Source organism: Sarcophilus harrisii, chromosome 1, assembly GCF_902635505.1.
Source record: "Sarcophilus harrisii chromosome 1, mSarHar1.11, whole genome shotgun sequence".
Lineage (NCBI taxonomy): Eukaryota > Metazoa > Chordata > Mammalia > Dasyuromorphia > Dasyuridae > Sarcophilus > Sarcophilus harrisii.
Genome location: NC_045426.1, coordinates 268952890 through 268967636, shown reverse-complemented (window position 1 = coordinate 268967636; position 14747 = coordinate 268952890).

Sequence of the window (14747 nt, the reverse complement as noted above, 5' to 3'; positions counted from 1 at the left end):
AAGAAGTTCATAAAATGGTGATTGTTGACTCTCTGCTGAGGGATATGAAGGCTTTTCTTTGTTGACCATATTACAACAATATGCTTCTGCCCAAAGCATAGCAGCTTAAAATGTCTTAACGGTATGCCTTAACAGTAATTTTATTCTTCAAAAGCTTGAAGGAACTAACTACTCTCTTAGACTTGGCTCTACTTTTTCAAATCATTAAGCATTTATTAAGCAACCACTATGTGTTAGGCTCAATGCCAAGTTCTTTTTTTTTTTTTTTTTGATTAAAGCCTTTTATTTTCAAAACATACGCATAGATAATTTTGAGCATTTGCCTTGCAAACTTTGTGTTCCAAATATTTTTCCCTTCTCTTCCTCCCACCCCCTTCCCTAGACAGCAAGTCATTCAATATGCTAAACATGTATAATTCTTCTCTACATATTTCCACATTTATGATGTTGCACAAGAAAAATCAGATCAAAAAGGAAGAAAATGAAAAAAAGAAAACAAAATGAAGCAAAAATACAATAAAAAGGTGAACATACTATGTTGTGATACATATTTAATTCCCATAGTCCTCTTTCTGGGTGCAGATGGTTCTCTTCATCACAAGATCATTGAAATTGGCCAGAATCACTTCGCTGCTTAAAAAAGCCACATCCATCAGAGTTGATCATCATATAATTTTGTTGTTGCTGTGTACAATTTTCTCTCTGTTCTACTCCACTTCACATCAGTTCATATAAGTCTCTCCAGGCCTCTCTGAAATCATCCTGCTGATTGTTTCTTATAGAACAATAAAAAGGAACTGATTGCTGAGAAGTAGAATTAATGGGACTCTTGGGAAGAAGGGACCAGATAGAGTATATAGATGATGATAAGAACTGATGGAGAGAAAGTACAAATATAAAACTTTTATTTTGCTTCTACTTTTTTCTATTATAGAGAATGATCTTTGGAATGGAAAGAACAGAATGATCATAGTTAATGGGGAGGTAATACCCAAGTTATAAAAGAAAGCCCCTGATAGCTAGAGCCCATCTAACTGCTCTCAGTCCACCAGATGCAGAATGAATTCTATCTTGCATGGAGAAAGACCTGGCAAATGCGATTGCTTTGTGATCTTTGAAAGATCATGGAAATAATTTTTCACCAGGCTGCAATTCTGGTGAATACTCTTCCATTTTGCCCTAGAAAACATTCACTTCACTTCACTTCAGCCCTAGAATTCACATATTGGAAGTACCATCTGTCCTTATGACCCTTTCTTTTGATTGGATGGCTTCTTCAAGAATTTCCATTTAAAGAGGGCACCCCAGCTAGCCATCTCTTCCTTTCTCACTAGGCTCACTAGGACTCATTAGAGTTTTCCTCATGTCCAGTACTTTACTCCTTCCCCATCCTTTTCATTTTCCTTATGTTGTTTTATTCTTTAGAACATAACGCTTTCTTTCCTTCCTCCCTTTCCCCTTTCCCTTCCCTCCCCAATGTCTTTCTGCCTGTATTTGGATTTACACTGCTTAGCATAGTGCCAGCATATTGTAAGCATTTCATAAATATACTTATTGACTGACTGCCTGAATGGGAGAAGTGCCACAAGACTCGGGAGAGGTAAATGTCCCAGTTTTCAAAAGAAGACAGGGAATAGAGTCTACAACATATAGGCTAAGGAACGTATCTTTTATTCCTGGAAAGATTATAGATATTCACTCTCTTTTCAATAATACCATCCTTTTAATAATATATTCAAGATTTTTTAAAATGTGAGATGTGTAAATTTAGAGATATCTCTGCCAACCTATGGTGGAGCCTTCCAAGTTTATATTAGTTTGATCAGTCTCAGCTGACACATTGTACATCGATTGCAAGATAGTGATATCATATTGGTTCTCTTTGAGCACTAAGAATAACACCCAATCTAGAATTTTACTACTAGGAAAAGGAGTTCCTTCCTGACCCTTTTTTTTTTTCTTTTTAAAGCATCATTTCATATTGCTGTTCATCCCTTCATTGTCTTTTTACTTTAATTTTAAAAGATTTTATTATTTAATTAATAACCATTTATGTTCTGTCCTCACATAATCCTACTCCAATCAAAAGGAAAACGAGGAGGCAGGCAGCTAGGTGGATAGAGAGTGAATAGAAAACTGACCATTGGAGATAGAAGGACTTGAGTTCTAATTGAATTTCAGATAAGTGTCTAGCTGTGTGACTCAGGCAAGTCACTTAGCACCAATTGCTCTACCAAAAAAAAGGAAAATAAAACTCTTGAAACAAATATATGTTGTCAAGCAAAATGATTGCTATATTGTTCACTTACAAAATATAAGTCTGATTTTGTATACTCATATTTAGTTCTTTACCTTTTTTTCAGAAGGAAGGTAGCGTGTTTCATTGTTGGTCCTCTGGCATTGTGATTGATCATTGAGTTAATTAGAGATCATCGGTTTTTCCATATTTGTTTCTACAATGTTGCTGTTATAGTCTAAATTATTCTTCTGGTGCTGTTTACTTCTCTTTACATTAATTCATCCAAATCTTCCAATGGTTTTCTGAAATTGTAATCTTTTATCATTTCTTACAGCATAATAGTATTTCATTACCCACATATATCACAATTTGTTCAGTCATCCCTTAATTGATAAAGATGTTTTAGTTTCTAGCTCTTTCTAGCTTTAGTCTTCTAGCTCTTCTAACTATAAAAAATGGACTTCTATGAATATATACATATATATATATATATACATATATAATTATTTTGCTGAGGCATTTGGGGTTAAATGACTTGCCCAGGGTCACATAGCTAGGAAGTGTCTGAGGCCAGATTTGAACTAAAGTCTTCCTGACTACAGGGATGGTGCTCTATCCACCTAGCTGCCCCTGCTATAAATATTTTAGCACATAAAGAAACTTCTTTTTTTGTCCTCTCTGTATTATAGGCCTAATAGTGGGTCAGAAGGGGAGGAACAGTTTAGTACAAAATTGCTTTCCAGAATGATTGGACCATATCATAGTTCCAACAACACCACATTAATATTCCTGTTTTCTTGTAGCCAATCCAATATTTGTCATTTTCTTTTATGTCAACTTTGCTCATCTGAGACAAAACTTCAGTTTTTTAAATGAGTATTTCTCTAGTTATTAGATTTCTGTTCTTTCTTAATACTTACCTTGATTTCTAGGAATAATTCCACTATTCTAATTTATGCCTTTATCCAGAATATGGTAAACTTATTTGCAAAAGACCATTGTTGATTATATTTCTAGATCATATCATTTTGAAGAGTTGTTTTACACACACACATACATCTTGTATACAGTGTATGTATGTATGTTTTCAAATAATGTCAGAGGGTTATCATGCTAACTTGTACCTTTTAATCATTTTACTTTATAGAAATAACAAACTAATACAATATAATTGAAACATAAAAATATTAATGTATTAGCTCTAGAAGATTCTTTTATAATTCATATATGTGACTTAGGAATGAAAGTGTATACTCTAGGAACTTTTGTAACACTTTGGCTCTGCTCTACTTCCCTTTTCACTTCCCAAGTTGTCAATTTAGTTATATGAATAAATCCAGACAGTTAGTCAGCAATTATTTATTAAGCACTTACTGTGTGCTAGGTACTTTGCTAATCCAGCCAAATATATTTAAATAAAGGCTGAATGCAATATCTGACATAGTCACCAGTTGGTGCTCAAAACCCATAAACACCTGAGCTTTCCCCTCTGCCTATCTATACCCTGACAAGTTGCTTTCTAGTGGGGTGGCAACTTCAGTCAACTGGAAGCCATCTGTATCCTTAAGACTGAAGCTCAGAAACAGCCTTTTTGAGCCTTAGGGCGTTAAATTTCAATTTAGTCTGGGAAATGAAAAGAGATGTTATTCATATGAGTGTTAAAATATAAAATCTACTGTTTTTTTCTTAAATAAGAGCCCCCATATTTCTTAGGAATTTTCAATTATCTTAGGTCACTTCCTACAAAATCCACACATTCAAACAGTATATCATGTTCACATAATTTTTAACAATATATAAAAGATTGCAAAATCATGTATATAAACCATTTCTATTGTGCTTGAAACCTCTCAGAACCTACGAGATATATCAGTGTAGATGAGAAAATCCTGGATACCCATACTTCTGGTTCATGGAAAAGAAATGGAGAGATGGCATAGACAAGAAAGAAAATAATCCTGGGGAATAAATAGAAGATGGGGAAAAAGAAGAAATGTGATCGATATTGGTGTTCTATAAATAAAAGTGATCTGTTGTCCCTCTATTGCTTCTCTTCACTTTACTTTGCCTAGATCTGGGTCACTGTTTCTTACATTTTTTTCCTTTTCATTCTCTTAAGATTCACCCTCAGAAGTTGACATTTGTTTTATTTGTGACTCTTTTTTTCCTTTGCCTCTTCTTTTTCTCTTTAAACTTTCTCTCTCTTCTTTCTTTTCCTGCCTGTGTTCTTTTTGGGTTTATTATTTTTCTAAACTGGAGTATTTCTGGGTGGGTATAAAATATAGGAGTCCGTTCAACCATACTTTGTTTAGTTCACATCAGAGTGAAGTTTATCTGCTCCTTATTCTTTTGATGTTTTGTATACTTTTCCTTTCATGCACCTTCTTCCTCATTTCGTTTTTGTTGTACTCCTCTGTCCCTTTTCTTTCATTTTTTAAAACCACAAAAAAATAGAACTAATTTATTCCCAGATTCATGTTTTTCTGATTTAACTTTCTCTGTGATTCTGGAAGACATTGGGATTCTGAAGGGATACTATCTCTTCTCTTCCCATTAGGATGGAACTAGATCATCACTGTATAATAATAATAATAATATTAACAACGAACATTTATATACTGTGCTATACATTTTACAAATGTCATATCATTTGATCTTTATAACATCACTGTGAGGTTAGTGCTATTTTTATCTCTATTTTGCAGATGCAGAAACTGAGGTTAAGTGAGCTTAAGGCTAGTAAAGTATCTGAGTCCAGATTTGCACCTGCAGGTCATTATGATTCTAGGCCCAGTATTTGATCTACTGTAACACCTAATTACCTCTTTAAATTTTAGCCCTTTTCAAATGCTTAAATGTATTTACCTTTCTAGTTTTCCCTGGATTCCAGTGTTTGCATTTCAGAAATTCTATTCATCTCTGGACTCTTCATCAGGAATACTTGAAAGTCCTCTATTTCTATTAAAGGTCTATTCCTCCAATGGATTACTTTACAATTAAATTTGCAGGGTAAATTAGTCTTATGTAAGCTTTTAATTTTTGACCTTTGGAATATTGTATTTTAAGATTTTACCACTTATGGTTGTTTCAACATAAACTTTTGTGATGCTGATTAGGTTTCTTGGAGTTTGAACTCTTTCTGACTATTTGCAGTATTTTTCTTTGACGTGAAAATTCTGGATTTGGGTTTTGACATATTGAGGAATTTTCAATTTGGGATTTGTTTCAGGAGATGATTAGTGGCTTCTTTCTTTTTTCACTTTGTTTTTGGTTTCTGATAGATCTGGGTAGTTTTATGACCTTAGAACATATAGCATTCACTTTTTTTGGGGTTACAATGGAGACAGTTTAGTGATTTTTAAATTATCTCTTCTTGACATGATTTATATTGGTTTTTGATACTAAATACTATACATGTTCTTACATTTAAAAAAATCTTTAAAATTTGTTTTATTATTTCTGGTTTCCTGTAGTCACTGAGTTCTGTTTGTTCCATTCTATTTTTTTTTTTTAAGTAATCTGCTACTTGGGTAAGTTTTTTCATGTTTCATTTTAAGCTAATCCTTCCATTTTTTTCTCCAGAGGTCTTGTTGTATTTTCTAGTCTTTTGCTTCATTTCACCCAGATAACTCTTATGCCCAGGCCTATTTTTTTCTTTCTGAGCCTCTGCTTGTAGCCGTGGAATTAATTTCTTTTTGGGTCACTCTTGATTGATTTTATTATTTCATTTCCTTCCCTTATCTTCTATTTATGTATATTTCTAGCTTCTGTTCCTAGTTTGAGACTTTGTATCAGGGATACTCTTGCTCCCTTGGATAAGGTGGTCAGGCTCTGTTTTGTCCTGATTTCTATTTTCTGAGTTCTATTAATGACTACAATCCTCCTGCCCCCTTCTGCCTACCAGTGTATCTTTCATTGAGAGCACTGGCAAGTTTTAGGTTTTCCCTTGATTATCTTGAGAGAAAAACTTCATGATCTTTAAGATCTCCTATATCATCCTGGTCAAAATATGCTGGCTTTTCACTCCAGAAAAGAATTCTGTGAACTTCTGCTACCCCTGGAGCCTTCTTGATCAGAGAGCTGGCTGGCTTTCCTATTGTTTGGCTATATTTGTACTGGCTTCTCTAATGGGATCCTACTCCTAAAGTCTGCAAATCATGGCTGTCTTTTTGTGTAGTTCTGAGATGGATGAAGGTAATTATTGTTGGTTCCTTTGGATTGCTTGACCATTATTTAATTTATCTCCCTTTTTAGACCTTTCTAGGCTATATGTGGAGGAACTGTGTTCTTCTGAGACCCTTCATGTTGTTATCTTGACTAGATATCCCTATCTTACTTATTTTTCTGTTATCCCCCAGTGCCTAGCACTGAATTAAATTCTAGTTCAATATTTACACAAAGACATATACATATATATGTATGTATACACGTATGTATATATATCATATATAACTTGAAGGTCCTTCTGTCTCAAAATATCTTACCAGTTTCTTTAAATTCTTTATAGTCATCAATACTTTTTAAAAAAATTATTGAACTAAATACAAAATAAGAAAAAAATAGAATAGAAAAAAGACAGAAAATAAAAAAATGAAGCATTGCCATGTGTCCAGCAGACCATCAGAGAGAATTCAATGTATAAAATAGTAAATTTCCATTTCAAAAAAGCATATATCGTAATAGAAGAAATTATATTCATGAATGTCCCTCTTTTCTTTGCTTCCTTGTAGGTTATTCTCTGCTGAGCACTTTTAACTTTCAATTCTTTTTTCCCCTTTCATTTCCCGCCATCTTCCCTAATCCAAATTAAGGACAAGTATATTTATATATACATATGTATATTCATATGCATATATATGTTTATATACACATTTATACCCCCATAACCCCTCCCCACAGATCTATATGCATATATATCTAGATAGATACATATATATGCATATTCATTTACTTATATGTAAACATACTTCTAAAACAATAAGAATATAGCTGATATATAATGTAGATTTCTCCTTTGATTGAATCTTTAAATTTGACTTTGCCTAAGTGATAACTAGCTATACTTTTTTTTTCCCTAGTAAATTCTACTCCTGATCCTTGTTGTAGTGTTTCTGTATATCTCTTCTTTCTTATCCTTGCTAACTGTTCTACTTTAATTCTGTTCCTTAACTTGCCTTGCTATACTTAACCTCCCCCAGCCCATGGATCTCTTCCTTATTTTTTCCTCCCCTTTTCTCTCTTTATTCCATTTCTATTAATCTACATACCTTATCCTACTCCTGTTAATCTAAACACTCTTTTGGACCCTCACTTTATCTTATACTATCCTTTCCTCCCCTTCTTTATTCTTTTCTATACACCTTGTCTCACTACCATTACTCTACACACCCTTCTGTACCCCACTTTATCTTTTATCCTTTGCCCATTAATTTACCCCTTGTCCCACTGCCCAGAAATCTACACATTCTTCTGTACCCCACTTTATCCTATTCCTTCCTCCCATCTCTCCTCCCCTTCTTTCTTTTTTTTTTTAATTATAGCTTTTTATTTACAACCCTTATTTCTTTATAAATTTTGGAGAGTGTTAAACTCTAAATGGTGTATATGTAGTGTTCCTTATTTAACCTATTCCCAATGTGAATAGGTTTTCAGAATTATAAACCCTTCTCTCCCCTCCAAAGCCTATTTCTATTCTTCATCTGCATCTCATTGTCTAACACAATTACTATTTTTACCTTTTCTTAGACAGTTTTTCTTTTTGGAGTCAGAGCATAATCAACTCTGCCCCTTTTTCTTTCTTTCTTTCTTTCTTTCTTTCTTTCTTTCTTTCTTTCTTTCTTTCTTTCTTTCTTTCTTTCTTTCTTTCTCTTTCTTCCTCCCTTCCTTTCTTTCTTTTCCTTCCTCCCCTCCTTCTTTCCTCCTTCCTCCCTCCCTCCTTCTCTCTCTCTCTCTCTCTCTCTCTCTCTTTCCAGTTTGGGGATTTTTTTTCTTTCTTTTCTTTTCTTTTTTTTTTTTTATTATAGCTTTTTATTTACAAGATATATGCATGGATAATTTTTCAGCATTGAACCCTAGCAAAACCTTCTGTTCCAACTTTTCCCCTCCTTCCCCCCACCCCTCCCCCAGATGGCAGGTAGATCAATACATGTTAAATATATTAAAATATATGTTAAATACAATATATGTATACATATTTAAACAGTTATTTTGCTGCACAAGAAAAATCGGACTTAGAAATAAGGTAAAATTAACTTGAGAAGGAAATCAAAAATGCAAGCAGACAAAAACAGAGGGAATGGAAATGTTATGTTGTGGTTCACACTCATTTCCCAGAGTTTTTTCGCTGGGTGTAGTTGGTTCTCTTCATTATTGAACAAATCTCATTGTTGAAGAGAGCCATGTCCATGAGAATACATCCTCATACAGTATTGTTGTTGAAGTATATAATGATCTCCTGGTCTTGCTCATTTCACTCAGTATCAGTTCATGTAAGTCTCTCCAGGCCTTCAGAATGGCTGGATCTGTTCATAATTCTACCAACAATGTATTCATGTCCCAGTCTTTCTTTTAAGCTCCCCAATTACTGATGTCCATCTTAAACATATGGTATACATCTCCACATAAAAACCATAAACAATTTGTCCATGTTAAGTTCCTTGAAATTAATCTTTGATATTGGCTCTTATATGTTGAGTTTTCTATTAAGTTTGCATTTGGTTGAGAGAAAGTCCTGAAAATCTGCAAGTTCATTCAATGTCCATTTTTAAAATTCAATATTATGGATAATGTTGTTGAATGTAATATTTTTGGCTGCAGGCCTATTTCTTTTGATTGCCAATATATATTATACCAGGTTAAATTGCTCTTTTCTTTGTTCTTACAAAATTTTCTCTTTGATCTGAAGGTTTCAGAATTTGGCAATAATATTCCTATATATTTTCCACAAAGGATCTCTTTGAAGTAGTGATTAGTGGATTTTTTTTCTATTTCTACTTTCTCTGGATGTTCTACCACTCCAGGACAATTTTTTTGGATTATTTTTTGCATTCTTGTGTCAAGATTCATTTTTTGGTCACAGCTTTCAAGTAGTCCAATTTTTCTTATATTTTCTCTTCTTGATATGTTCTCCAGATCTATTATTTTTCTTATGTTTCACATCATGTTCTATTTTTTTCATTCTTTATATTTTGTCTTGTTATTTCTTGATCTTTCATAACTTCATTGGCTTTTCCTTGCCTAATTTTGATTTTTAAAGAATTATTTTCTTCTTTAATACTATCTCCTTTTCTAGTTGGTTAATTTTTTTTCATAATCTTTTTGTTTTTCTTAAGTGGTTTTTAATTAATTTAATTTTTAGTTTTCTCAATCTCTCATTTGATTTGTAAAGTCTTTTTTGAGTTTTTCTATAAATTTTCTCTGGGTAGGGAGCCATAACTATTACTTTTTGGGGTAGAAGCTTTTTCTTAATTCAGTGTTCTTCTCTGAAAATGAACCCTGGCTTTCCCTATTCCCATAGTAAATTTCTATAATTGGGTTCTTTCTTCTTTGCCAGTTCATTTTTTTTTTTTTTTTTTTTTTAATGAGAAGTATTATTGTAAGTACCTCTAATCCTGGGGTGGGAGGGGGATGGTGCCTCTAGCTTCAGTTCAGCCCTCCCTTCCGACCTAGAACCCCCAACCAAAAACTCTCTTCCCCTTCTGCAAGTACCCATAGCCAGTAGCATTCCTGCTCTACTGCTTCTGCATTCACCCACTACACTGGTTTCTTCTCACCCAGGGCTATGTCTCAGCAGCACAGCTGGGCCTGGTGTTCCTAATCAGAAAAAAAAAAAAAAAAAAATCAAGTATTCCTGTACTCAGACCCCCAAATCAGAATGCTATTCAGGAGACAAAAGTTTCTATGATTCCATCTGAGGTTCCAGCCAAACCCATGAGGAGTCCCCACTTGCTGTTTCTTTGGGGCTATCCTGGAGGTGTTTGGACTTCACATTGCTTAATCCCTGGTCTCAAGTCTTTCTTTTTGGGTTGTTCCAGGAGAATCTCTGTTCCATCCGAGATTTCTTGGTTTTTCACTAGTTTATGTTTGCTCTATTTGTTGTGTTTGGAGGGGAAATTTGGAGAATCTGAAATTAACTGATCTATTCCACCATCTTCCCAGAATCTTTTTTAGTTATCCTCTTTACTGCATCCGAATATTCTATTACATTCATATACCATAATTTGTTCTGCACTCTCTAGTCACTATGTACTTATATGTTTCTAGTTTTTGTTATCACAAATAATGCTACTATGAACATAAGTACACACATATGAATATATAGATACTACACATATGAATGTATGTATTATGTGTGTATTATGTGTGTATATATATGTGTGTGTGTATGTATATTATTTCTTTGCCTTTTTTTCTTCCTCCTTCTCTTCTGCCTCATGATTTATTAACTTTTCTTGTATAATTCCAAATTGTTTTCAGAACTGGTTGAACCAATTCATAACTCCATTATGGAGGCAAACTCAATGAGAGACAGTATGGTATGGTTAGAGAGACCACTTCAGTCAGCAAGACCTGTGTTCAAGTTTAGTCTTTGTCACATACTAGGGGCAAGACCTTGGGAAAATTATTTAACCTCTCTGAAACGATGTGTTATAACAGAATAGGTGTTGATTTGTATTTTGAACATTTTTGGGAGGTATGTGGTTATTATAGCTTACATTTTTTTCTTTGAAAAACTGTTTATGTCTCTTGCCTTTAAAAAAACTTAATAGTATTTTTTCTAATTACATATAAAGATAGTTTTCAACATTTACTTTTCTAAAACTTTTGAGCTTCAGTTTTTCCTCTTCTTTACTTTCCTCTCCCATCTCCAAGATAACAATCAATCTGATATAGGTTATACATGTACAATCATGTTAAACATGTTTCCACATTGGTCATGTTGTGCAAGAATTGTGAAACAAAAGGGAAAAACCATGAAAAAGAAAAAAATAAAATAAAACATAAAGGTGAAAATAATATACTTCAATTTGCATTCATAATCCATTATTTTTTCTCTGGATTGTTCAGCATTTTCCATTGCTAGTCTCTTGAAATTGTCTTGGATCATTGTATTGCTGAAAAGAGTAAAATCCATCATAGTTGATCATTATACAATGTTGCCTTTATGATAGATGATGTTATCCTTGTTCTGCTCACTTCACTCAGCATCAGTTTATGTAAATCTTTCTAAGTTTTTCTGAAATCTGTCTGCTCATTATTTCTTTTTCTTTTCTTTCTTTCTTTTTTTTTTTTTAATAGCTTTTTATTTACAAGATCTATGCATGGGTAATTTTTCAGTATTGACAATTGCAAATCCTTTTGTTCCAACTTTTTCCTTCCTTCCCCTCACCCCTTCCCCCAGATGGCAGGTTGACTAATTACATGTTAAATATGTTGAAGTATAAGTTAAATACAATATATGTATTCATGTTCAAATAGTTATTTTGCTGTATAAAAAGAGTCAGACTTTAAAATAGTGTATAATTCTGCTCATTATTTCTTTTGAAACAATAGTATTCCATTGCATTCATATACCACAACTTGTTTAACCATTTCCTAATTGATTGGCATCCCTTCAATTTCTAGTTCTTTGTCACCACAAAAAGAACTGCTATAAATATTTTTATACATGCAGATTATTTCTCATTTTTGATGATCTCTTTGTGATACAAACCTAGTAATGATATTACTTTATCATTTTTTTTCATAATGGAGTATTATAGTGAAAAGTATGTTGAATTTGGAGTGAAAGGACCTGGGTTCAAAACATGATTCTGCTACTTACTACTTGTGTCATTTAACCATTCTGACCCTAAGTTTCTCATTTGTAAAATGAGGACGTTAGACTCTATGACTTCTAATCTTTTCCCCAGCAGCAAATATATCATCTTGTGGTTACTGTACATTTTAAATGTTAATATTTTATTGGTGATAATTATTTACTGTTTTTTTTTTTTCAAATCCAAATCTTTTCTTTTGATTCCACTGTAATGGTCTTGTTTTTATTTCTGTAAAATCATAATTATTTGTAGTCAAAAGTGGTCTATTGTATCTTTTATGATCTTTCTATCCTTTTTTTTAATTTAGAATTTTCCTTCCAGCTATAATAGCAAGAGATATAAATGTCCATTCTTCTGTATATATTTTTTAAATGCTGAGGCAATACAGCACAATAAGTAGAGACTTAGACTTGGAGTCAGGAACACTAAGGTTCAGCTCTTCCCTCAGGCATTTTCTAGCTAGGTGGTTCTGATAAAACTCTTAAGTTTTCTAAACCTTGGTTTCCTCATCTGTACAATGGACATAATAGCACCCATTTGACAAGGTTGTTGGAAGGATCAAATAAGTTCATTTGTGTAAAGGGCTTTGCAAAATTTGAAGTACTACATAAGTGTGAGCTCTTATTATCATAATATGACTTTTAATGAGTAATAAATTTATCAATTTAATGTGTAGACCATTTTTCCATTAGGAATTTTTTGTAGGATACAATGTGAGTGGCCAATATAAGCAAGTTACACCATCATGTTCATAATTATTTTTTAACAAGCTATTTCTCAGTTCTTCATGTAATTTGCCAAAAAAGGGAATTTCTCAATAGGTTATATTTTGTGGCAACAAATGCTAGACTGCTGTGTCCATTTATGTTATGCTTTACTCGCTTGTTCTAGTCTAGTACCAGAAAACATCAATAATTTAGTTTTATAATGTAGATTGAAATCTGGGAGTGCCATAGTCCTTTGTTACTTTTTTAAAAAAATGTTCCCCTTTTTACTTTTTAGTCCTTAAATTATTATTGTTATTTTTTTCCTAATGGTATGAAACATACCTTTGGTAATTCAGCTACATAGAACAAAATCTCAAAAATAATTTGGATGACGTTGTCATTTTTGTTGGGATAGTATAACCCAACTGTGAACATTGAATATTTACTTAATTATTTAGGTCAGCTATCTCTATAAATTAAACATATATATATATATATATATATATACCCATACACATATATACATACATATGTATATTTACATAAGTCCTGTGTGTATCTTGGTAGTTTAAGTGATAGATCTTTAACAAAATTTGTTGCTATCCTAAACAGAATCTCTCTTTCTATATTTTTCTCTTCTATTTTATTTAGAAATATATAGAAAGGTCAGATGTTTGTACTTTAATTTTTTTAATCCAGGTTCTTTATTAAACTATTTTTAATATGAATAACTTTTTAAATTTATTTTTTAGGGTTTTTAAAGAAGCAGCTAGGTGATGCAGGACTCAGAGTCAGGAATATTTGAGTTCAAATGTGACCTTAGATACTTAGGAGCTATGTGACTTTGGGCAAATCACTTAATCTCTATTTGCCTCAGTTTCTTTGTGGAAAATGGATAAAATAATATCATTTCTCTCATATGGCTGTTGTAAAGATTAAATGAGATAATATTTGTAAAAAAAAAAAACCCACAGTACTTGCCATTTGGTAGGTGTTATATAAATGCAAATTCTCTTACCATACCATAATTTTATTTCTTTGTTTTCAAATAGACATTATTTTGCCAAATCTGTTCCCTTAATTTCTTTTTCTGATTTTATTACTATAAATAGCATTTCTAGTTACATGTGGTGAAGGGATTAGAAATCCTTACTTTATTCCTGATCTTACTTCTAAAGTTTGTATCTTTTACCCATTAACCTAATATTCATTTTTCCTTTTTAGATAAAAGCTTTTTGATTACATTAAAAAGGGTCCTTTATTTTTATTTATTTTTTTCCTAAGGCAATTGGGGTTAAGTGACTTACCCAGGGTCACAAAGCTAGGAAGTGTTAAATGTCTGAGGTCAGATTTGAACTCAGGTCCTCTTGACTTCAGGTCTGATGTTCTATCTGCAACACCACCTAGCTGTCCCTCCTTTATTCTTTTAAAAAAAGTATTTCAATATATATGAGTATAATTTCATGTCAAAAGATTTTTCTGCATTTATTTTCATAATTTCTGATTTTTACTATTTTTGTTCTTAATATGACTTATAATATTTACGATTTTTCTAATTGTTGTATTCCTGGTAAAACTTTCAACTGGTTGTGGTAAATAATGAAAACATATATTTGCAAAGCCTTTTAAAGAGTGTTTTATTTAATATTTTTTGGTCCCTGTTCATTAGGAATATAGTTTTATAGCTTCTTTCTCTAATTTTCCCTCATTTCAGTATCTTGACTGTGTTAGCCTTATAGAAGGAATTCGTAAGATGTCTTATTTCATGATTGTGATGACCACGTATTTTAAAATCAGCCAAAGTCAGGAATTCAAGTTAAGGGAAAATCCTCCATCTTTATTCTTTGTGGAGGTGAAGGGGGATGGCAATAGGAAGTGAGAGCAGCCGTGACACGAACCGACCAGCAGTCTCTCTGCCTCTTTCTCTCTATCCCCCCCAAGTCATCTCTATGTTATTTCCTATACAACACATCAAAACCTGCA